This window comes from Chanodichthys erythropterus, chromosome 3, assembly GCF_024489055.1.
Source record: "Chanodichthys erythropterus isolate Z2021 chromosome 3, ASM2448905v1, whole genome shotgun sequence".
Taxonomy (NCBI): Eukaryota; Metazoa; Chordata; class Actinopteri; order Cypriniformes; family Xenocyprididae; genus Chanodichthys; species Chanodichthys erythropterus.
The window spans coordinates 62,110,681-62,137,359 of NC_090223.1; the positions used below are offsets into that span (position 1 = coordinate 62,110,681).

Here is a 26,679-nt window from a genome sequence, read left to right on the forward strand (position 1 = left end):
CTCTCTGTGTGTGTATGTGAGTGTGTGTGTGTGAGAGAGAGAGAGAGTTTTGTGAGTTTTTTTTAAAAACTGTCATACAGATCATTCCTACTTAAAGTGTTGTTTAGGGTTACGGTACAATAATTGTGGTGTAGGAGGATGAATTGAACTTCATTTGGGCACTTGATGCCCGAAGGTGTGTGAAGATTACTTCATCTTCAATACCTAATGGCACCAGGGCCTCGTAACGCTGAATGTTTTTGACCCGCAGCAAAGATCCAGGTCCAGCACGGGAACTGCGCATGTCTCTGATGTGGTCATTCTTACCACTTTCAACGGTAAATAAGAAGTAAAATGCAAATTATGTAGAATATATGTAAGGGATAATTTATGGCTAGCTGTGCATCAAAGGTGCAGTATGTTTTATATATATATATATATATATATATATATATATATATATATATATATATATATATATATATATATATATATCCTCCTGTGGTGAACAAATCAACTTTTCAAAAGATGGGGGAAGGAGGACATCCAGTGCTGCCTTCCTCTGCTGATCACTCAATGGGATGAGGCTCGTTTTGAAAATCTTTGATCGATGATCAACCACAAGGCAGTCTTTCCCATATTTTTTGTTTAGTGAGTAATTTCTAATTAGGTATGTCATGTTCTCTTGGAACAGTGGTTGATCATGATTAAAGGGGGTGGTGTAATTCTTCTTCCCATCCATTAGGGCATTAAGACTTGTGGTCCGTTTTTGATCAGCTTGGATGATGCCCTCACCCCTCTTAAATGAGAGGCTACGGACAATTAGGACTCTAATTGGTTCTGTTGAGTATGGGGGTGTTCCTCTTGATGCCATTCTGTAATGAAAAAAAAAAGTAACTTTCAGAATTAAAGTTTTTTTATAACGTCTTTTCTGGACATTGTATAGACGTGCTACAGACGTAATTGTTAGACCTCAAGAAGACATCCTTACAGGAGCGAGAATGACTGTTTATTATACATCTTTTCAGGACATTGTATAGACGTCAATTAAAGACATGGTAAAGACGTAATTGTTAGTCAGCCAGACTAGAAGGCAGACAGACTAAAAGTTGCATTAGACACGTTTTTTGTAGTAGAAATGTCAACGACTGTTAAAGACCCACTGAAATCCCAACTGTGCATATTTGCATGGATCCAACTGTAAAAAATGTTTACTTCAAAACAGTGGCAGTTCTCACTGAGAAAAACCCAGTTAATCATGGTTAATGGTTGTCGTGTCATTAAACTTCAGACCATAGACCTAAATTTTAAAGAATATTGAATATTTAATTGAATAGCTGTGTACTGTATATACTGCATTTTTATATCTTATCAATATAATGGCAATAAACTGCTTACCATTTTCCTGTAAACTGACCACTCCAAGAAATCAACTATTAAAATTCTCAAACTACATTTTTATTACTATTTTGTTCTGCTAGACCAAATTTCACAGCCAGATTATAAATTAACACAATAAATCTTAAAAGCCAGAACAGTAAACTTATAAATTAACACAATTAACACAACAGTATAACATAACATAACATAACATACCATAATATAACGATTAACAAAATGTGGCTCCTAAAGTCAAGATTAATAGCCACCACCCCTGAGTCTCCCAGGGGCATGTTTCAGGTGATGCAGCAGACTTTATTTGGGCCTCTGTTGCAGCGGCGTCCCATTTCATGACAGCAGCTACAATCAAAGCAAAAAAATCCACATGTAAAATAAATAAATACAAATGCCACTGTTGTGGTATAGCTTGCAGCAGAGATAGAATACATAGTTGAAAATCAAGTACTCGAATCAATTAAATGAAATGGTTATTAAATCACAAATCAAGTAAAACTACATCAAGCCTGATATTAAGCATTCCACACACATATACATACAATTTAAAAAAAAAAAAAAATGACCATAATTTTTATTGCTGAAAACAATATCTTGTCTTCAAATCCTATTTTGTCTTTTTTGCCCTTCCCCTTCATGTTGAATTGGGTCATTAGTTGATTGGTGAAGAGCCTAATCCAATCCAAGACAAAAATAATATGCATTACACACACACACATACCTGTTTATCGGGCTAGAGGGACAATTTTTGAAAATTTTCATAGGTAATTTTTGTTTTCTCTGTTGTGCATTACAAATTGGCACATAAGTTGTAAATAACTCATCACACCGGGACACACTTGAATGTGTTGTTTTCGTTATCAAAACCCGAAACTCTCTTGACAGCACTAGTAAGAATAAAGTTGCCTGGTTTTATTGCCTCTTCCATGTTATGGATTCTTGTTGTGTGGCGCAAAGTCACAAGTAATCTCCCAAGTTCCCTTACTTTCTGTCTTATATACTCATGCTTTGATCTGTCACTCCCATCCTTATTAAAGAAGGACTGGGCAAACTGCATGAGATAATGGTCATTCCTTATTGTAGTTGACACGTCATCCTTGTGCATTTTGCCCAGCACTGACCAAAGTTCACTTGAAATTGGCTGGGACATTGTGGATTGAGCAGATGATATACCAAAGACTGTCTCTCAACTCTGGTCCCTCTTCAACATTATTCTCTGGTCTTAGAGCACATCTTTTCATAGGTCGAGAAAGTTCAGAAATCATACGTCTCAGGGCTGCTGCTCTGTTTGGAACTCATTTTCACTTTAAGACAGCCTGATCCTGTGGTTTTAACAATTGAGTTGTGCTTGAAGTTGCCAAGGTTTCGGAATTTCTCAAGAAGAACCTTTCTGTCCTTTGATGATTTGGGGAACTGGAGTGCCTGTGCGATTTCAGCATTTTCATTGACATTTTCATTTACATTGCACATGACGTGCAAATTTTGTTTGAGGTTTTCCACATACAAAACAATAATTGACTTGGCTTTTAAGGAATTTTGCTGATTTGGTTAGGGATTTATTTTGGCCAAGAATATCCACAGTACCTTTTTCGTTACTCACAACTTTTGTTTTTTGCTGGTAATAAAAGGATTAAAGACAAAATTAATAATATTTATTAAGATTGATGTGGTTTGGAATTGGTAAAATGTGCTTGGAAAAAAAACATCTTGTGTATGGCTTTGTATGAATGTCTGCTGTATTCAGTCAACAACTTCACCTACATATAAACTTGATAAATGTTTACTTGAACAAGCTGTTAACTTTTATTTGTAACAATTCATAAAGAAATTCATTAAAACTGAAATGTGTTTTTGTATAGTTGTATATTAGTACAACAAAAAAAATTCTTGAACACATGTTGTTCAAACTTTGAGGCTTAAACAATAAAAAGCCAATTTCATTAAAAGTGAAACGTGGTCATTTGAATGGAAGTCTGCATTTAGCGTTCTTGTATTAGTACAACTACATGAAACTTTCCTTGAACACAAACGTTTAAAAAGAACTAACCCTTTATACACAAATTCAAGTTATATAAGGCCTGTTAGAAAGGCAGAGTTCTTTGCGCATGCGCTGATTCCATCAGTCGTCATCAGTGTTGCCAGACGTACGATAATTATCATATTTGTATTATCAATAATGAAAAAAATCCCATAATGTATGTGTGGCGAGGGGGGCGTGGTTCAGCGAGGTCTGCAACCGGAGAGAATAGCGGGAGACGCTTGGTAAGTGAGTGGGTTGGATACAAATCACGAACACCTGTTTCTCATTCCAGTGATTGGCGCGGAGACAGGTTAAAACGCCGTGAAAAGCAGGAGCGTGTGAGAGAGAGGGGAACTGTTGACTGAGTCGAGTCGAGGTTTGTGGAGTGAAGCCCTTGTGGATGGTGTAAACCAAACTTGGAGAGAAGCCCTTGTGGATAGCGTATGCCGAACCTGGAGTGAAGCCCTTTGTGGATTGTTTATTTTCGTTGTTGTGCGTTGCACAGTCCTTCTGTTGATATTCAATAAAGACTCAGTCAGCAGTTGTTCGTCGTCCCTGACCACTTCCTTCCCCACTACGAACTTAAGTCTACTACAGTATGATAATTCCACAATTTTGTGACAATTCAAATGATGGTCATTGTAATCATAGGGCTTCTATACTTGTTTATCTAGCTGTGGATGATTCATGATTGTGAGGAGAAAGTTAACTCGGTGTCACGCATGTTTGGTGCTACGCATCTCATATCACGTAACGTCTTCTCAGCCAATCATCGTTGAGAATGACTCTCACGCTCACGAGCAGAAGTTAACGTTCATGCTACGGCGCCAGTTGTTTCCAAGCTGAGTTCGATAGTTTAGAAGTATAAAAGTATTGAAAATGAGTGCTGAAAAGGAAGGTGACGACAGAGGAAAGGCAAAGAGGAGGCAGAGAAGACCTGTTTCAGGCCATGACACCAAAGCCTTCTGCTGGTGTTGTAAATGATGTGATGCACAGGGGAATGGAGTGTATATAGTTAGACTATTTTTAAGAGAACAATTATCATTTCCTGTGATTTACAGATTTTTTTTTTGAGCGGTTGAATTATTTCTCTAAGGCAGGTTAGAGTTTTTTGTTTCAAACACCCTTCTTCGCCTCTTTTTAAGTCTTCTTCGACGCACTAGTGACTCTAGAGCAGCTGTTTTCCTCTCTGAATGTGCTTTAGAAACATCATAGAGTGTTTGTCTCCTTCTGTGTGTTTCTGCAGTGGAGGGACCTGGTTGCTCTTCTGGGAGAAGCTGTTCTTGGGAGCTTGAGGACTGTGAAGCTGTAGTCTGGGATGAGGTACTGTTGAACAGAGGAGTTGAGCATATTGTTCCTGATGTTGAACTCTCAACTCCACATTTCCCAAATAAATCTTCCATTTGCTGTGGAAAAAGTGTAAATAGAAATGCTTTAAAAATGATTTTAACCCAGAGATTCTGCAGCAATTGCAATACAATAAGCACTGCAACCTTGTAATACTCCCATGTAACTTTTCCCTCTCCTGTTGCCCGACACCGGTCTTTAGCCCTTTTGTACGTAGTTATCATGTTGCCAAGTATTTTCCCCCACAATTTCTCATTACTGTTGGTGTAACCTTTTTCTTTGAAAGCTTGCTCAAGCTTTTTGCAGAATGGATTTTTATTTCTGTGGTCCAGATGCAGATGGGTTTTTGTTAGGTCAAGCAGCAGCAGTGTGGTCCTGTGAGTGAATTCTGTGAAAACAGCACTTTATAATTGTGAGAGATGAACCGTGTATACATATTGGATATTTTGAAACAGTACATACCTTGTTGGTTATAATAATATTGTACACCTTGACACTTGTGTAGTTTGAAGAGTCAAACTTTCCAGTGCCTTTTGGCCTGATGTTTGCCTTACTGTGCGTTCACACCGCCGCCGGCGAGAGCATCAACATGCGCCTTGGCCGCCTTGCCAACAACGCTGTACTGTTCGTTCAAACCGCCGCCGGCGGGAGGGTCAAAGTAAATGACAAGTTGCGTCAACCTATCGGAAGCCTCTCAAGCGAGGACATCTACATTCCGATTGGTTGCCGCCAAACCGCGTCATGGCTCATTACCATAAAGTTAACCTGATTTCAACTCTCCTCGCCGCTCTCACCGTCCAAGACGCGCCGCGCCGCTCTCGCCGGAGCTCGCCGCCGGACTCTCATTGAAAATGAATGACTTCCTGTCACTTTGACGCTCTCGCCGCCGGCGGTGTGAACACACGGTTAAGGTGGGTGAGCTCCACATGGTCCACCAACCAAAGCTTCATCTCTCCATAATGAGATCTCATGGAGTTTGGATCCACACCTCAGAATAAGGACCAGGAAGGATAGGATCCTGGGCCCAAGTCATCCTGGCCACTTGCACCTGAAAAATGTTAATGTCACAGATGAGGACAATACCAGAGTGTTTTTCAGTCCTGGTCCAGGAACCCCCAACACTGAATATTTCCAGTGTATTCCTTATACTGTATTCCCAATCAAGGTTAATTCAAGATGTTACGGGACTCGAGGACCATGACTGAGAAACACAAGTACAATAGCTTACAGTTGCCTTGGGTAAGTAATCAGAATAATGTACAAGATATTCATTTATGCTCCTAAATTCACTCACTTTTTCAGTCTTTCCCTCCAGACTAAGATGACTGGTGTCTGAGACCGGACCTCTTCACCAGTCATACATTGGAAAGGGGGTAGAGGGCCTCCTTAGCAGCTCTTTCTGCTGACTCCACTACAGACAATAGAGCTGTTCTGAATTTTATTGTCGCGCGAGTGAGAAACAAGCACGGCTGCCCATATTTTCTGGAGAGGGTGTAGTTTTTAACTACGTATGACCCACCCTCTTCAAATTCTGGGTCACTACCATTTCTGATGGACATATATACGTTCTGTCCATCGGCACATGTTGTGGTCGTCTTGTATGTGCCTATGTCTATTTTATTTACAAAAGCTCTTTGGCTTTTGCAGGTTGAAACACAATTCTAAGTGGTGTTTGGTGACTATAGGGGGTTGACATCCTAAGAGAAATGCAAAAAAAGTTAAAAAGTTAGTTTAAAATAAATAAATAAACATACAAAATGTGCTCAAAATTACTATCATAATTTGTCCTCTCAGAGACTGTCCAACTATGTCATTAAGTAATTTGTCACATCTTGCCACAATTATAATAAGAACACTATAGAATGTTATAAATTCTTTGTGCTTTAGTTGCCCGTGTGTCAGCGTTGTTAATGAGCATCCCTAATTTGAATTGCAATATGATAAACATCTAATATGAAAACATCTATGACATCCATAATTAATAATAATAGTAATAATGTTTAATAAATAGTTGTAGTAATTTAATTTGTGAAAAGTAATACAATTACAATACTGATAATTATGTCTTCTGGTGGAAAACCGTAAGGAGGCCTTTAAGTTTCTGTGTTTATAAACCATTTTCAGTGTGGTGAAATGGTGTAAAGTCTGGTGAGATCCGCAAAAATATTGGAAAGTCTGCAAGTGAAGAATAAATGTTACTGCTTTCCCAAATGCATGTTCATGCGGCTCAAACTCAAGATGCAGTTGCATATTTTTTGGATTATCACACCAAGTAGAGGTACACAATATATCATGATCAGCTGCCGATTAATTATTGGCCAATAACTGGTTCATTAGTTGTTATATTTGTGGTCCACAGAAGAACTTGCAGCTCTTCAGATGATCTGTAGTGCAAGTGCAGCATCTGTCCAAGAGTGTGCTTAGCCAAGTTATCATGTCACTTCACTCTGTGACAATTATTTCAGCATCTTTGCACTGTTATGTAATTTTTTGGGGGCTTGTCTAACTCATGATAATCTGCTTTAACAACACTTGTGTGTGTTTAACTTGTGGTTTATGAGGTTACAAGGCTTTCAGTATACTGATAACACACAAGTGTTTTGACAATATTGTACTGCTGAATCACATTTTGTAGCAATAAGAGAATTTCACTTCAGGTCTTGTTACAACGAGTGAAAAACTAAATTGACAAAAGTGTTAACAAACCTCTTTAGCAGAAGTGTCTTCACTTCCCGTTATGGCTGCAGCGACAGGCTTATGGACAAACTGGAAGACAGAAAAAAAACAAACAACTGGATGATATTAGCATAAATACTTGAATATCATTTGGAAATATTCTACCTTGCACAGTTCCTGCCCAGAGTGAGAACGCCATGGCAAGTCTTGTCCTCCATAATCATAAGTGATCTCCTCATCTTTATTTATGTCTTTCATTGCAAATAAACAAAGATGAGGCTTTCCGTCCAGTTAAATTTTTTTTATTTTGCCATTTGGCTTTGGGCTGTCATTTACAAGTCTCCCAAGAGAGCCATCATCAAAGGAGGCATCAATGCTATATGGGGAAAAAAATTATTGTTACAAATGTTCACTAAAGTTATGCTCTAGAAAGGAATACATAATTAGTAATCACTATAACCTGCCTCAAAACTGTGTGTGATATTTAGTTTCAGGGTTAAGAAACACATTTTAAAATACAGTAAAATACAGGCTACTCACCAGCAGTCACGCCCTCTGTGTTTGAAAAAGTATGCATAATTATTATTCACATATTTTCACAATTTCCCTTTTTCCACTAAAGTTCCTCTGTACTCCAGAATAAAGGAACCTTGTGAGATAGGGGGTTTTGCAAACACACCCCGACCTAAATTAAATAAAAATCAACAGAAAACTGTTAAACAGTTTAAACTACATAAATGTAGGATAGGCGATTTCGTAAAGGCTAGCAATAGCAAGCTAGCTTTAAAAGCATAAGATTCCCACCCTCCCAGCATAATCACTCTGCAAAGCCACACCTCCTCCAAAACAAATTAACGCACTCAGGCAGAGCAGAGACTAAACAGTGACACGATGAGAGACGGCTTTTACCTCATGAGGCAGATTACCTCATGCTTCATTCACCGTTGAGAAAACATTACAGTCCAAAGTGCACAATATTGCAATAATAGCACCTTTCATTCTCGCTAGAACGCGCTTATGATAGATCACATCTGCGCAAACAGGGTGCGCAGAGATATGCAAATACATACTTGACAGGCAGGCAAAATAGCCTATAGTAAAGTTCGGAGCGAATGTTTTGATTGGACGAACATTCTATGGTCCTACACCTGTACGATATTAATACATATAAATAAATTAATAAATAAATAAATATAGACCACTTAACTTATTGTTTGCTATCGGGATGTGAGGCGAATTTCAACAAGCGTATCAATGTTTTTGAACCAAATTACCTACCCTGCCTTTGACCAAAACACATTTAAACAGTACCACTAATACAAACTAGGGCTGCACAATAAATCAAAATCACGATTTGACAGAAGCTGCGATTGTCATGTGTATCTGTCAGTGAAGCAGGGTTCTGAGATCAGCAGTAAATCTCTATCCGAAAACCAGATCAACTCCAAAAAATTCCAGCAGAAGAAACCCAGGAAATGCCCATCACTGCAGCTGAATAAACAGAAGATTTACTGCTTTCATTGATTCAACGTGACTAATAAACACATGACTATGGCAATATATGGTTTATCTGAGATCTTATTATTACAATTTTCATTAAAATAAAGTATATCTATAATGCAATGCAAATCGATATAGATGGATTTATTTCAAACACTCGACCGACGTTATGAAGTGAGTTTGGAGTAAAAACATGTTATTAAATGTGGTATTTTCAGATGGAGCAGCATTTACTACACAGAGCCACTGAGAAGCTACGCAAACAGCTGTCATTATTGCAAACGATCACATGATTATATCATCTGAGATGTTTTCTTCGTTGCTTGTCAGTGATCTACGGCTCTGCATAGTAAATGCTGCTCCATCTGAAAGCAGGTGATGGAGATTTACTACTAATCACAGAACCACTTTACTGACGAGATGTGCATGACAATCACATTTGATTAATCGTGCGGCTCTAATACAAACATACACACCTTTTTTTTTCCACACCATTTTTCTTTTATATATATTATGAAACAAAAACAGAAAAAACACAAACCTAATTATAAGTAATAAATTAATTGAGTTAATTAGGTCTATAATCAGTAGTGCCTGTGCACCCGGAGCCCTGAGTTTAGATTAAACTTATGGAGTACCCACACTAGGCTGGAGCACGCTTAAAGGATAAATTCACTTCCAGAACAAACATTTCATTATAATTTACTCACGCTCATGTTATTCAAGATGTTCATGTGTTTGTTTCTTCAGTCGCAAAGAAATTAAAGGGGTGGTTAAATGCGATTTCACTTTTTTTAACTTTAGTTAGTGTGTAATGTTGCTGCTTGAGCATAAACAGTATCTGCAAAGTTATAGCGCTGAAAGTTCAATGCAAACGGAAATATTGTCTTTTAAAATGATGGCAGTTTAATGCCTACAAAAACAACCGGTTTGGACTACAAGGGGTTGATGACATCATAAACCCTCAAAACACGCCTCAGGGAACACGCAACAAAGTGGGAGAGGCCATAGAGACAGAGCGACACGCGTCATAATCTGAAGACCACGCCCACCGGGGGGGAAAACAATCCAACCGTCTCCATTGACTTTGTATAGAGTCTGGGAACGTGACGTCAGCAACGCTTTGCATTGTGGGACTTTAGGTCACGGACAGTACAGTAGAGACTGGGAAATAGTGGAGGAAGATGTTAAAATTTATATTATACAGTTAAAAACATATTAGAATGGTGAACGCTGGCTGTGTTATTAACTATCTGCATATACTGACCAGCGTGGAAAACGGATGTGAAATGGAGCGCCATTTTGTCCCATTTTCGGGACATTCTAAAACGCTTAATGTGGTGTAATGCTGGCGTAATGTAAGTAAACATCATACTAATAGCCCAGAATTTGAGCGCAACGCCTTTAATTTCACGTTAAACGTTTTCCTCCCAGAGAAACTATGTACAGCAAAGCAGATGAGCCCAGAATATGAACAGAACCCGTCTTATTACACGTTAAGTCACTGTCCATTAAGCGTTTTCTTTATGAGAGGAAAATGCTTGTGTTAAATGTGTTGCGTTCATATTCTGGGCTCATCTGCTTTTCTGTAGTAAACACCAAACTAATAAAGCATACTAAGTTTTGTTTGTCTTAGTAAATTAAGCCACGTTAAGCATGCTATAATGTCCCTCATTTTCTGCCTTCCAGCTTAGAAACGACACAATGGTGAAAGTGAAACTCAATGAAAATAAACTTGACCAAAATGTGGCTTTGTCATTTGTATTTATTACAGATTCATAACTTCTGATCTGTTTGAATATGTACGTGCTCACGCCATTAATAATGTACGAAAACACGTTTAGAAATGTTATTAAATAGCTCATTGCGATCACTCTCCGTGTTCATAAAGCAGCACATCTTTGATTCATTGTTCTCTCTGTAAGAAATCATGTATTTATTCCATTTAGGTCCAGTAAAACTTACTTGGTGTAGCGACTCCACAATATAATTCATTTCAGAGCTGCATTACAGATGGTCATGCTGTTATGTTATCCCTTAATGCTTTAACATGAAGAAATCAGGGCTATGTGATGATATGCTGGCTGAGATCAATCTATATTGTGTTTATTATTTTATCTGGCAGATATATCGGTACCACTTAGTTATTAAAAACTGCAATAGAGAAATCACTTTGGTCCTGTGTATATCATACTGTGTGTGGTCCGATAGAAGGCGTCAGTATGATTTCTATGTGTGTGTATATCGTGTCCTGGCCACACGACTGAGCGATCGAATGAACACAAGAGATTAAAATATTAGTCCATTTATTCTCAGCAAGTACAAGCAGCTCTTTAAAAAAATTAACGTAATTGCAGTCGTTTTTTCATCTGGTGAGTTGTATTTATTGTCATTGTATGCTCCTGAGCGTGACCTAAAACATGGCGGCGGCGACCCAGAATGCAATGCGCAGTGACGTAGTTTGCCAAGCTCTATTGCGTGAGGCTGCCTCTTTGTCTTTTCTGACTTATTACAAAAAACAGAACAATGTCTAAAAGCTGCTATGTGACAAGGTGCACAGCTAACAAGCTAAAAAAAACCCAGAAATAAGTTTTTATAAGCTGTCAATCCCAAAAAATTAATGTTTAAGGACATAAAAGTGGATGCAGGCAGTGAGACAGTGAGCGCAAATGGTCATGAAATACACTGGAGGGGGTCGTAATCGGCGACAACATATGCTAAACAGACCAACAAAAACAAACCATTCATTATTTTTTACCATGTCAAAGAATTATTTCACCTGTCGCCGATTACGTTCCCCTCCAATGCATTTCTTATAGGGGAGAGTGGGGTAAAGTGGGACATTTTTTACATTTGCTCCCCTCTAAGCGAGCTAAAATGATATATCAGTAAAATTTACACATTTCCCATTAATTCAGGATGTTTCCTAGCCATGGAAATGATCAGAATGTATTCAGGATGAAGATCCATGAAAATATGATTGTTTTTAAAAAAGTCATCTTGTGTCTCACTTTACCCCAGTTTAGGGGTAAACTGAGACAGACCACAAAAATCAAGGGGGTAAAGTGAACCAGCTGGGGGTAAACTGATCCACTTACTTTTTCCACTGTGAAACTACCATAACAACACTTGTTGTAACCGTTTGAATCCTGACAGCTAGTTTGACAACCACACATTCCAGAACTAATGTCGGACTAGTAACAAAATCATGGGGATTGGTCAATTAAGCACTTTTTTTCCTAAACACTTGAAAGTAACTTTGAACAAAATCAAATACAACATAATATAATTCGAAATATTTTAAATAACATTCAAATGACAGATAGAACCAGTTAGATTAGAACACAGTCTGGGGGTCAGAACACAGGACCCTTAGGGTGCGTTCACACTTGTCATGTTTGGTTCGATTAAAACAAACCCTGGTGCGATTGCTCAGTTAGTGCGGTTCATTTGAACATATGTGAACGCTGCCTAAAAAGAAACCCTAAAAAGGATAGAATCCTCACGCATGTTGGTTTTTCTTGTCATAGTCGCAAGTTTGCCCATCACAGGCATCAGACGCGCGTCTCGTTTGTGTGTGTGACGGATGGATTCCCGCCGCTATTTTGACTACTTTACACATTTTATGAGCTCTTCATGAGTTCCCAGCTGGTCAAAATACCATCACATGCAGGCTACGCACACACAAAAAGCGCATTTACCTCAGCACACAGCATTGTTTTGGATGTTTGTTAAAGGTACAATCTGTAAAAAAAAAAAATTCCGCTAGAGGTCGCTAGAAGCCTATTCAAAACAAAGGCGTAGTTTGATGACTCCAAGTTTTAGAGCAGAAACTTGGGACATGTGGTCTCCATCTCAACGGACGGTGCAAAAGAATAGGGATAGGACTCTGGAAGAACTCATGTTCATGGATGCGATTATTAACGTTCCTGTAGTATGAAGCAGAGCAGGAGCGAGTGTTGCGGGAGCTGAACGAGGAGCTGGAGCGATTGATCAACACACGCCTCACGAGCAGAGGGACTTTTATCGCTTTTCCGGTCATGAGTATGAGGTTTACGGGAGCTGTCCTTGTCGACAGAACCAGCGGCAGATGGTAAACAGTAATTATGTTCCATAAATAAGTAACACAATCCACCATAAAACATGCAAGAAGTAAATAAGGATCTGCTTGAAGCAAGCTAGTGGTTTGCTGGACGCTAGACACTACTTCCGCATTTGTCCACGACACTGTTGTCATGTGGTTTCTACGTCAGTAAAGGCGGTAACAAAGGGTAACTGACGTCATTGACAGGCGACTGCACTGCCTCGTGTCACTGTTTAGAATGGGGATTTTCTCATGATTTACAAGTAGTTGAAAACATTAGAGATATTGTTAGTAATCAGCTGGACAAAATATATAACACTAGCCTAGTGGTTTTTGGATATTTTACTGCGAATATCTTACAGATTGTACCTTAAAGTTCCAATTCAAAATAGGCAATACATCATAAAATCTGACCAATCACGTTGTGAATGTATTGAACGTAATGAACTCAAGGTTCGGTATCTTTTGGTTTGGTGATAAAATTGCCAATCTGAACGCTAATTGGACCGGGACTAAATGTTTTTTCTTCTTCTTTGGTCCGGACCAAATAAACCAAACGAACCGAACTACAAGTGTGAACGCACCCTTAGAGCCAGCTAGTGTCTGGAGGTCAGAGCAAAGCACAATCAGAACCAGCTAGAACAGCCTGGGACTCAGAACACAGGACTAGACCCACCTGTATTAGAACATCAGCCTACTGTTATACTCTACAACTAAGCCTACTCTACATTCTAGCCCTGAAGGTTACAGGGAAAGATGAGGAGTTGCTCTCTCCATCTCTCCAGGCCTTTTAGGTTGAGGCAGCTTCTTTACCACATCACTTTTAGGAACATGTGCCACATCATTCTCCTCGAGGGGTGTTTTGCCCCAGGTTCTTCCTGGTGTTTTGCCTTGGCATGATGGCTTTTCTACAATGTTTATGACATTAAAAATAAAACATATGTAATGTAATATTACATTAAAATATGTTTAAGACTAAATTTAACTTGTGCCTTATGTCTCACTTTACCCCAAAGCATTTGTCTCACTTTACCCCAACACTACATTTTAGAAAAAAACAATCTCTCTTAGCAATTCAGGCTACTCTTCAGCTTGCATCATCACATGGTTTTATATGTTGATAGTTCATCAACATGTATGATATAAGTTTTTCTACCTGAATCAGTTTGCTTTGGCACAACAGTTGATTAAGTTGACCGCAAGAAAATTTACTTTTATATGCAAAAAAAATATTTTTGTGAAAAAAACATGCTTAGCACAGCACCATGAGGTCCTCTCCTTCATGGCCAAGGGGAAATGTGAGGGGCTTGAAAACATAATTGTCACATAACCACAAATGTGTTCCTTTGTCGAGATACAGGGGGTGTCTCACATTACCCGATGTCTCACATTACCCCACTCTCCCCTACATATTGCACCTTTAACCCTTCACAGATTCGAAAGGTGTTACATCTATGTGACCATAAATGTCTGAGTAGCCTATTTTAGAGTTGTTTCCACTTTTAGAAGAAAATTCAAGTGATCGCGCCGGCGCCTCGCGTACACACAACATATATCAGTTTTAGTAACTTGACATCAAAGCCTGTTAATTGTAAAAAAATAACATACATTCAAACAAATATGTGCAAAGTTATAGTTGTATGTGAACAATAAAAGTGTTTAAATAATATAGTTTAGCCTCCAAATCGTGAATATGGAAACATTTGAATTTGTGCCAGATTGTAGGTTATAACGCCGGTTTCTGTTTCAGTTTAGCTTTAAATGAATTAGTTTTGGCTTAACAGTTATTTTTTTCATAACTAAAATAGTAGTGGTGCCCCCCAAATATACAAATATACCCATGCGACTTACGTGGTCCAGGATCAGATTTAATGGAAACACTGAATTTAAAGTGATGTAGTTACACATTACCACATTTACTCACTATAGTAATGAGTTAATAATGCTTAATTACAAGTAACCAAACCCTAACTCTAGCTCTATAGTAAGTGCACTTTAAGGAGTGAATGAACCGACCAAGTGAATTAGGACACTTTTCTGTAAAATCATACTTCTGTATATTCCCTATTTCTGTAGAGCTGGACATTTTAATAATGATCAAATGACTGAGTTCAGCTGTGAGAATAAAACCAACCTGTTTGTTCCTCAGTATCTTCATGTTTCACACTGACTGTTTCTTCAATCTTTATTTCTTCAAACTCCTCTTTATTAAACTCAATCTTCATGTCTTCAGTCTCCTCTTTAATAAACACCATCTTAATATCTTCATTCTCTTCCTCTTTAATAAACTCCATCTTCATGTCTTCAGTCTTCTCTTTTTTAAATGCCATCTTTAAGAAGAGAATAATTTAACAGAGTTATTTGGTCTAATGACCCGGTTAGACAAAAATTCTCTAAAAAACTAACATTGCAAATGAATAAAATTCATATTTAGGCATCTATAACTGATGAAAACATGTTTAGTTAGTTTGTTAGTGTTTGTTGTTCTCGTTCATGTTCACTGTTTGAGCAGCACGTGTCGTGATTCACTGAATCATTTCTCAGTGTTTGATTCAATTGACTCGGAGTTGAAAAGTTCAGTTTCTCCATCATTACTCGCCAGAGATTGAACTCGTGTTCATGATAAACTGATTTATGATATATATAGAGAGAAATGAGACGCAGGTTTACTGTTTCTCATCAGTGGATATGAGTTTTACTCACACAATTATCCTTCATTACACTTAGATAAAGAATCACAATGTTACATTAGATAGTAAACAAACTAATTCCACATCGCTTATAAAAAATATTAAAACCTTTAACTGTTTCTATAGATTTAAACTTTTTGATTAAATTCTTAAAACAAACCTTTCTTCAGCAGACGCAGGAGTTCGGCGCAGTCCTATGACGTCATGTCGTCACTCCAAAATAAAAGTCCTGTTCACACGCTGCATTGTTTACAATCACAGAAGTGCATTGACTGTTTTACCACTTAATCTTTGTATTAAAATCAAAACAGTGAGAAACATGATACAAACAATCATGGTAAAAAAGGTTGTATGAGTTCATAAAGCAGAGTTCATTCATGTGTCTGAATTGAAACACATTAAGTGTAGTTTAAGTTTGTATACAAATCAGTTAATTTTACCCTTCAATATGAATGTGTAGTTTACAGCATTAGTTGAGAGATTTTTTTTCTGGAGAAAATTTGCCATGTACTGTACCTGATATACAGTATCCAAAATAACTGATATTGAATTGAATTTCAAGTTAATGCATAACTATGATGACAGATTAGCACGAAATGGTGCAAAACAAAAAGTCCAAACGGGACTTCACAGAATACTCACTACAAAAAACTACACTACACCACTGCTTCTAAAGTTAACTTTTTTGCCAACTAAATGTTCCTCAGTAAAGTTTTTACAGTGTTGAATTAACATTAGCTAATAAGGTGCTAATAAGCTGCAAAGTTATTAGCTTATGGCTAGTCACACTGTACTATGTCAGTTTGCAGAGGATGAAGAGAAAATCAACAAGCATCTCTAATTTTTTTAAGAAGAAATGTAGCACAGGGGAGTGTAGGTCTGAGGAAGTGAGAATACACTTGAAGATAATGTCCAAAATGAGGCAGAGCAGCAAGCCCGTGAGCAGGCAGAGTCTGTTACAGCGAGAAACAGACAGAATCAGTGATTCTTGGGCCAGCAGGTGAAGTTAAATAGACATGATTGTTTAGGTTACACTTGATAATGAAATGGATGCTCGAGTCAGCAGTATAATAACTTGACTTATGTTTATGGTATTTAGCGACACTTTTGTCCAAAGTGACTTACAATGACATTAATAAGTAGGCATACATCATGCACATTAAAGTTAACAGTGTATATGACAAAATGAATTTTAAAATACAAATTTTAATAATGGATACATTAATATTAATGTATTAATGTTAGTGCTGTCAAAATTAGCATGTTAATGCATGAAATATTTTTTTCAGTTGAATTTTTAAAATATTTAGCATGTTTTCTGTCATCCTTTTACTTGCGTTACATTATATGATCACACTCTTATTCATGCAAATGCCTTTAAAACATTCAAGCACAAAAAGACAAAAGAGAAACGTGCTGTAGGTGAATGTTGTGTCATGTGACTCACCAGAATTGAGTTTTCTTTCATGGTTGAATGAACAATAACACACAGAATTATGCCAAAATGTCTGTTTTGTTGAGTATTCTCATAAGAGCAGTCTTAAATTAGTGAAATAACGTCTTAAATGAACTTAAAGAGAAATGAAATGCACGTCAGATCTGTGCCATATGCGCCAGTGTCTGATCTTAAAGTGACAGCAGCCTAATAAAGCAGTGGCTAACATCAATTTTAATCAAAAGAACAAAGATTACAGAGAAAATTGGACGGGGGTCTGATATGAAAAATGACACATTCATACAAATAAAAAAATATTTATTTAATTTAGCATTTTAGTGTGTAAGTGATTGATTGTGTGTGTGTGTGTGTGTGTGTGTGTGTGTGTGTGTGAGAGAGAGAGATAATGGTTAGTGTTGTTTATTGTAGGTGTTGGTAGCAGGTTTTGAGGCCTTCAGCACGGGGGTTGGTGGCTCCCATTTGAAACATGGTTCCAGGGCAGCCATTTTCACTGTCATGATGGATGTCAGAGTTCCATCTAGGGCCAAGCTGTTCCTGGTTTTGCTTTTATTTAGTCCAACCATGGGCCTTGGTCCTCCACAGTCTCTTCCACGGACTCATCCTCTACTGACACCCTAGCTGTCTCCTCCACAGTGTCCTCCACTGACTCATCTACTGCCTCCACAACTGTCTTCTCCACAGTCTCCTCCTCTCACCTGGCTACCTTTTTAGGGAGCTGATCCTTCAGAGTGAAGCATGAAAGAATGCTCATTTGCCTCTTCCCTGACATCTTTGAAATAGACAAATGCAATAATTAATACTGCTTTGTTTGGATAAAATACAATGAAATGGCCAAGGCCAAAGGTTTTCATTGAAAATGATGTCAGGGAAGAGGCAAATGGAAAATTAATATTCCATAATAATTTGGAATATTTTTAATTTTTTTCTATCCTTTTATTTCCTTCTGAATCAGAACTAATACTACACAAGCGTCAGAATAGCTGCTGAAATTAGCTGCTAGTAGGGGTGTGCACGAATATTTGATCTGTAATTAATATTCGAAAAATAAAAATAATATTAAAATTTTACTATATTGCTTTGCTGGCTGTAAATGCAGTGAGTCCATGATAAATCCCACTAAAACTCGCAGTTATAACTAAATCCACTGGGTTGTGGTGTGGAGTGTGTCGTGTTAATAAGTTGAGTGCATTTGATCACATAATGTCGTCGTCTTCCTCGTGATGTTTGGAAATACTTAGATGAAAATGATCTTACAAAATGGAGTTACTTTTGATAAAACGAATTAATGAAACTGAGTTTGAGAAATCACATCAAATCCAAGCACCAGTCGAATGAGGACAGCTGTCCATCACTGCATTCGCGAGTGCAGGTAATGTTAATCACAGATGTTCACCGAGTGAGAGCGAGATAACTTATATGATAGCAAAATGCATTTCATGCAAATCATGATCTCGAGATAAATGCTCTCTTTAAGTTTTGTCAAGGGTTTAAGAACAGAAAACACAAAGTGCTGTTAGAAACTTCACTTAACACCGTTATCTTTGTGTCTCTGCAACGTCTGTCAGCGGGGCTTGTTTTCTCACCTGAGAATATAATCATACACATTATATTGTTGTTTTTCCTCAACATTATAATGTGAAACAATATAAACATGGTAGCGACTCTAGTGTACGTTACATGTACGTTACGTTCTGCACAATAACTGGCGCGCTCTGCTTTACTAGTGTTTTTTCCAGGTGTGCCTCATACGTCCTGAAAAGTGAAGCTGCGGGCTCTTTGATTGCCCCCTGGAGGCTGGATGCAGTACATCTCATAAACCCTGCCCTCTCAATGCATACGAATGAGACTTAAATGGTTAGTTCACCCAAAACTTCTGTCATCAATTACTTACCCTCATGTCGTTTGACACCCGTAAGACCTTTGTTCATCTTCGGAACACAAATTAAGATATTTTAGTTGAAATCCGATGGCTCAGAAAGGCCTCCATAGCCAGCAATATAATTTCCTCTCTCAAGACCCATAAAAGGTACTAAAGACGTCGTTACAAAGTCCAACTCACTACAGTGAGAAACGTTCTCATAATTATGACTGAGCATCTCATTATATTGAGAAAGTTTCTCATAATAATGACTTAGTATGTCAGAATAATGAGAAAATTTCTAGTAATTATGACTTATTTTCTCGTAATAATTACTTAGTTTCTCATAATAATGAGAAACTTTCTTAAACAAACACTTGTGTTCCAATACTCGTGCATGAGTTTTGGGAGGCGTTCTCTAGAAATGAGCTGTGAAGGAGGGGGGCTGTTCTTACGCATGCACTCATTTCAAAAACTCAGTAACAGTCTTTGGATTCTCAGTCGACGAAAAAATCCTCTCTATCACCTTTAAGTCATTACGAGAAAGTTTCTCATTATTATGAGGAACTAAGTCATTATTACGAGAAAATAACTCAGAATAGAATGGCATGATGGCGCCAGTGTGTGTGGCTCGCTGTCTGCTTCTGCTGACGCTGTGTATGTTTATGCTGTTTGTGTCACTTGTTGTTCAAAATGTCAATGCTCTATTGGTGTATGATCGCCAAACATTACTAGATCTCAGACTCCCTGCAAAAGATTTAGTAAAGTTTGATCATGGTGGACATAAGACATTGCCCCCGCTCCTATCGGGGATTCCGGCTTATCCCGGCTTCATACCCCCGGTGTAAGCGCTATCGCCGCCGAGGTAAACGCAGCGGTCGGATGGTGAGGGTGAAGGCCTGCTTGGCGCACTTTTCCACGGCTTCCTGGAGTGAATACGGAGCAGTGCCTCTTCTCAGTATTTCACGACGACTGTTGGACCCTGTCGATGCCTGGTTGGTACCTGTCATCGGCTCGGATGAGGCTTTCCAGCCCCGTGCTCTCCTCGACCCCGTTGGCGTGGGGTAAATCCGCGAGACTTGCGGCCTCTGTGTCGAGCTCCACGGACATTCAGCACCACAGACCCGCCGGCTCCTGTCAGGATTGGCCTGGTAAATGCTAGATCGCTAGCAAACAAAATTTTCATCCTAAAGGATTATTTCATGCTCCGGGGATTGGATTTTCTCCGTGTGACTGAGACATGGCTGAAGGTTGGTGAGTCCAGTGCTTTTTCTGAACTCTTACCGCATGATTGCTGCTATTTTAATTCACCGCGAACGTCGGGACGAGGAGGAGGAATAGCAACTGTTTATAAGAATATCTATAAATGCAAACAGCTATCACTATCGTCCTCATTTAGCAGCTTTGAACTGAGTTTATTTGAGCTGGGTCGTTCTCATACAGCGTTATGTGCAGTGGTCAATCGGCCTCACAGATACAATAAGGATTTTATAAATGACTTTTCTGTTTCTGGCGGAAATTATGCCTAAATACGATCACGTCCTTATTGTTGGAGATTTTAATGTTCATGTGTGTTGTCCTGATAACCAGTTGGCTAAGGACTTTCTATACCTCATTGACTCTTTTAATCTTGTTCAGTGTGGTCCACACAGGAGCGCGGGCACACACTTGATCTTGTCCTATCTTATGGTTTGCCTGTTCTTAACATAGAGATCTGTGACGCAGGATTTTCTGACCATATGCCTGTACTGTTTGAGATTGCTCTTGCCTGTAATACAGTTGAATCTCGCGCTGCTCCCCGGCCCTGTCGCATTATTAACCCTTCCACTGCTGTTCAGTTCTCGTCTGTTTTTAGTCAGAACTGTGCTATACCAGAGGCTTTATGTGATGATTCAGATGAGCTTAGCTCATGGTTACACTCTACCTGTCAAACTGTCATAGATACCGTGGCTCCATTGAAAATTAGGCAGCCTAAAACTAAATCTGAGCCATGGTTGAATGACATGGCTCGTGCTGTCAGACGCGAGTGCCGTAGAGCTGAGCGCAAATGGAAAAAGGATAGACTGCATGTATCACTTCAAATGCTAAGGGACTGCTGGCGTCATTATCAGACAATAGGTTGTTTTCAGTCACGTGGTTCTCGTGACGTGCGAAATTCCGGTGGAGGGCAAGCAGTGAAAATTAGAATGGAAGAGATGGGAAAAAGTCCGTTCTGTGCTGATTTAGACAGAAAATCACAACATATGTTGGACGTGATACTTATGTTATGAAGAGGAGCGACATTTCCACTGAATTGAAAGACTTGACTGCCATCGAGGAGGTAGATATAGAGGATGTTAAGCTGCCGTAACGCCGTGTTCAGTTCTAGTCTGGGTTTGTTTATATCGCGCTGCCTTTCTGCAAGTGATGTTAAGGGCAGTATTTTAATTTTCTGTCATGATTGTGAAAAATGTCGCCATTGTTGGTCATTTATGCTGAATCGAGAACTGTAATAGGAACTCACGATATCGTTCGGGGGGAAAAAAACTGCTAATACAATTTTTGCCTTGGTTGAGAAGGTGAGACGACTAGCAAATGTAATAATGTCACTAAATTAACCCACTATCTTTCACTCAAAATAAACACATACTGTACTTAGCTGAGTTTTGTATTTGGTTTTTGTGTAATATTTAATTAACATTGTTTGTGAGTATGACTCACTCGCTTGTGAATGATTATAACTTGCACACAGCCACTTCAAAACTGTTGATGAGCTTCTATAGGTTTGATTTCGGTTGTCATTTGTTGAAATAAATACAAAAATACAGTGTGTCGGTGTCTGTCCCTGAATGTGACCCTCCGATTCTCCTTCGTGGTCATATGGGAAAATGAATATTTACAAAAACAACATTAAAACTAGTTACATTTACACGCTTCCAACAAAGAAATGCATCGACTTCTGTCAGCTTGTTAAACATTTATTTTATTTGGACATTTTCTACAATACAACGGCTGAAGCAGCAGCGTGTGACTGTTTTCATGGTAACCAGATCAACATGAACGGAATTCTACAAAAATGAAGTTAAAACACCAAATTATCATTCAATAGGATAAAATATCTTCTCCTCCCTGCAAACGATAGCATGAAGAATGTGAATATTTAACCAATTCAAAAACAAAAGGTAAGCAGGTATCCATATTCATTTCAGTATCAGCAGACGCAAAACGCTATAAAAGGCGACAACTTTTAAAGTTAAAAAAACTAAATAAGTTATAAAAAACGGTATAAGATATGTAAACGATAAAAACACCTTCTGGGTTCTCGATTTTAACGATTTGAGCAACCATAAACAACGCAAAACATACGAATATTGAGTTTTTGATAGGATTCCTATATAGAAACATCACTCCCTGCCCTCCGGACACATTCGCGCTGCTGCTGTGACGTCACGTGAAACCAACCTATTGTGAAAGATGCTAAAAGACAGTATTTATCTGGAATTATTATGTCAAACTGTAACAAGCCTCGTGTTTTGTTTAAGACTATTGATTCTGTTCTTAATGCTCCGCAAACTTTCTGTATTGATGCCACCGCTGCTGTTTGTGAAAACTTTCTGCACTTTTTTATTGATAAGAAGACCTCAGATGACCATCACCTGTGAAGAGATGGCGCCAATTCCTGCGAGGACTTCAGAAGACGCAATCATCTGGATCAACATGCACATTGCCAATTTCTATATCCTAATTATTGTTAATGTAATTCATTTTTCCAGGAGCTCATTGCTTCTAACTTCAGTTAAACTGCTAACTCTGATTGTAAATTAATTACCTAAATTATATTATTTGCTAACTGCATTCTTTAAATTGTAATGTTGACATCCATTTTCTGTAAAGCTGCTTTGAAATGATATGTATTGTGAAAAGCGCTATACAAATAAATTTGAATTGAATAAGGTCACTTCCACTAGAGCTCTTATTTCACCTTCTGCTTATGACCCCTCAATCCCTGTCCTCTGTTCTGCTGTTTTTGACAGGTTTGAGCCTGTCACCTTGTCTGTGTTACAGGAAGCCCTCAGGTTCTTCACATGATGCCGTTTCTCCTCGGCTTTTTAAAGAGGTATTTCCTACTGTAGGGCCATATGTTCTTGCAGTTGTTAATAGCAGTATGTCCTCAGGTGTGGTTCCTAAAAATTTTAAACATGCAGTAGTGCAACCTCTGATTAAAAGACCTGGTCTGGATCCAGTAGATCTTGCAAATTTTAGGCCTATCTCCAAACTACCTTTTCTTTCAAAAATCCTTGAAAAGATAGTTTGCAATCAATTAATGGCCTTTTTGAATGCCCACAATATTCTTGAAATGTATCAGTCCAGTTTTAAAACTTTGCACAGCACAGAATCTGCTCTTTTAAAAGTTTTTAATGATATATTTTTAGCTACTGACTCTGGTGATTGTGTTATTCTTTTTTTTTTTTTTTGATTCTTTATTTATTGAACATTTTAAGTTTATAACTATTTACAACAGAGCCCAAGATCCGCCTACGGTCATAATAAAAAGAGATACAATAAGACTTAATAAATAAAAATACATAATATATCAGGGTTTCAACATTTTTGACAAAGTCTCAATAAGGTCCAACCAAAATTGTATTGTCCTTCTACTGACGCCATGTATTTTAGCTGTGGTACTCTCCAAAAGAGCGATGTCCAGCAAGTAGGACATCCAAGTGGACATAGTTGGGGTAGATGGTTCCAACCACAGTTTCAGGATAACCTTTTTAGCAGCAGTAAGGCCAGCTGACAGAATCCTCTTTTGATTAACAGAAAGTGATAGTGAAGAGTCATCTAGCAAGAGGAAAACCAGAGGGTCCTTTTGGATCTGAGTCCTCAGAAGAACTATCAGTAAGTCCCGGACAGAAGACCAGAACTGCTCAATTCGAGAACAGTCCCAGAACATATGTATATATGTACCAAGGCTTGCGCTGCTACACAAGTGACAGAAAGGATCAGACTTTCTTTTTATTTTATGTAATAAGCAGGGGGTGGCATATGCCTTAGAAATTAATTTATAATGAATAATTTGGTGGGCCGGATTTTTTGATGTAGCAAAACAATTAAGTCCCAATTAATCGGGGTGTTAAGTTCTCTCTCCCAGAAGTCCTCAGTTGGAATGTTTGAGTACTGTCTTACCACAAGTGATTTATAAATTATACTCACAATACCTTTAGAAGCCCTACTGGAGTCTATCCAATCTATCATAAAATGAGGAGATATTTTAGTTGACCAGGGTACTCCATAAGCTTTTAGTGCAGATCTTAAATACAAAAAGAAGGAAAATCCTGGGAGAGAGAATTCATCTTGTAGGATCTGGAAGGACTTAAGTCCATAATCATTGTACAGATCTTTTAGGGTATAAATACCACATTCAACCCATCATTTAGAAATAAACGGTTTATTACCTGTACGGAGATTACTGTTATGCCAAATGGGGGTAGAATTGCAATAGGAATCTGAAGCTCCCATAATCTTTTCTACTGCTTTCCAGATTTTAATAGAGTGACATATAATTGGACCAACCTTTTCCAAAACCTTCTTAGGAATTCCAGTAAAAGGTAAATCCTGTAGACGCAAAGGGTAAACAATATTATTTTCTAAGGCCCGCCATGATACAGGAGAGTCAACATCAATCCAAGTCCTAAGTGGTCTCACTTGGTACGCTAAATAATAGGACCAGAAATCAGGTAACGATAAGCCACCATGGGGTTTCAGCCGATACATGGATTTAAGACGAATTCTAGACCGTTTATTATTCCATAAGAATTTTGTTATCACTGTATTAAGCTTTTTAAAGTAACCAATAGGTGGTGCCAGAGGTAACATAGAAAATAAGAAGCTCAACCTCGGAAGAATATTCATTTTAACAGTGGCTATCCTACCATGGAGAGCCAAACAGAGTGGAGACCAGCACAGAAGATTTCTTTTAATCCTATCAAGAAGAGACTGATAATTCCATTTAGCTATGTGTGAAAGTGAAGAAAATACTCTAATCCCCAGATAATTAAACTGGTCGGTGATTGGAATCATAGTGGGTAAGGCTTGAATCTCTGATTTAGCAGCTATATTAAGGGGTAGAAGTACGGATTTGCTCCAATTAATTTTGTAACCAGACAATTTACCAAATGTATTGAATAATTTTAAGCATTCACTAACAGAATCTGTGATGTTTGATAAATACAAAAGAATATCGTCAGCATAGAGTGAAATCTTATGGGTCGTATTCATACAGCTTATAGGAACTATTGCAGAACATTGTCTAATCGCTTGGGCCAAAGGCTCTAAAGATAAATTAAAAAGTAAGGGTGACAGTGGACATCCTTGACGAGTACCCCTGCCTAAGCAGAAGGAAGGAGAGATATGGGGACCAGTAAGTACTCTTGCTGAACACTCAAAATAGATAGTTTTGACAGCATGTATGAAAAAAGAACCAAACCCAAAATGCTTCAGGACAGACCACAAAAAAATCCACTCAATTCTGTCAAAAGCTTTCTCTGCATCCAAAGAGAGGATTGCAGAGGAAGCTATATAGGTGTCTGCTTGTTGAATAATATGAAGAAGCCTACGTATATTGTCTGCAGCAAATCTACCCCTTAAAAACCCGACTGATCATACTTGATTAAGTCTCCTTCACAATGACCCAATCTTAAGGCCAAAACTTTTGCCATTAGTTTTGAACCTGTGGATAGGAGACTAATTGGCCTATAACTAGAACACTCAAGGGGATCCTTTCCTTTCTTCAACAGTAAAGTTATCAAAGCTGTGTTTTGGTCTCTATGTAGAGCACCATTTTCTAAAGCAAAACTAAAAGAGTTAAGCATCAGTAGAGCCACTATGTCCCATAACACCTTCAATAACTCTGGGGGAATCCCATCTAAGCCAGGAGCTTTATTATTGCTCATGGAATCCAGGGCAGATTTTAATTCTTCAATTGTCAAAGGACTATCTAGTATTTCACGCTGAGAATCATTCAATTTAGGGAGATTTAAATGCTTTAGGAATAAGTCAAAATTTGTTGGGTCAATGCTGGATTCTGAAGTATACAACTGCTGATAGTATGATTCAAACACTTTATTTATATCCTTAGGTTGTGTATACACTGAACCCTCATGTCTGATAGCAGATATACTGGCTTTGGATTCACCATCCTTCAATCTTAAAGCCAAAAGCTTAGAGGGGCGTTCTCCATAGAAATAATATGATTGCCTAGTACGATGTATAATGAATTCAGCTCTATGCAGATATATAGATTTTAATTCTGATTTAAGAGCATTTAATTCTTTGGCTATGATATCACTAAACTTACCTTTTAATTCCTTCTCTAGCAAATCAATTTGTTTTTCTAATTCAATTTTACGACTCTCTCTATGCTTTTTACTAAAAGATGAAAAACTTATACATTTACCCCTAATAAAACACTTAGTGGTTTCCCACAATACTTGAGGATTAGAGGCTGAATCCCTATTGATCTGCAAAAATTCCTTCAAAGAGCTTCGCAATTCAGGCACAAATGTACAGTCCTGTAACAGGGAGGTGTTAAATCTCCAGCGGTTACGTCTGAAGCCCAACGATACAGGTGTTAGGGTGGTAATTATAGGGGAATGATCAGATAAAAGAAGTGGCAGAATATCAACTTTATTAATA

General features: G+C 38.2%; 1 long non-coding RNA gene and 1 pseudogene across 2 annotated transcripts; both read right to left on the reverse strand.

Annotated features, from left to right (window-relative positions):
- The window catches only part of LOC137007702 (uncharacterized), a 1,237,067-nt pseudogene that overhangs the window by 768,965 nt on the left and 441,423 nt on the right, over positions 1–26,679 (reverse strand).
- LOC137007913 (uncharacterized) lies at positions 4,964–7,492 on the reverse strand. Of its 2 annotated transcripts, XR_010892694.1 has the most exons (4): positions 7,448–7,492; positions 6,036–6,438; positions 5,204–5,789; positions 4,964–5,129 (listed from the first exon to the last, which is right to left on the reverse strand). It is a non-coding gene; the product is annotated as an uncharacterized lncRNA (long non-coding RNA). The 2 variants fall into 2 exon arrangements; XR_010892693.1 differs by having other exon boundaries at positions 4,964–5,789.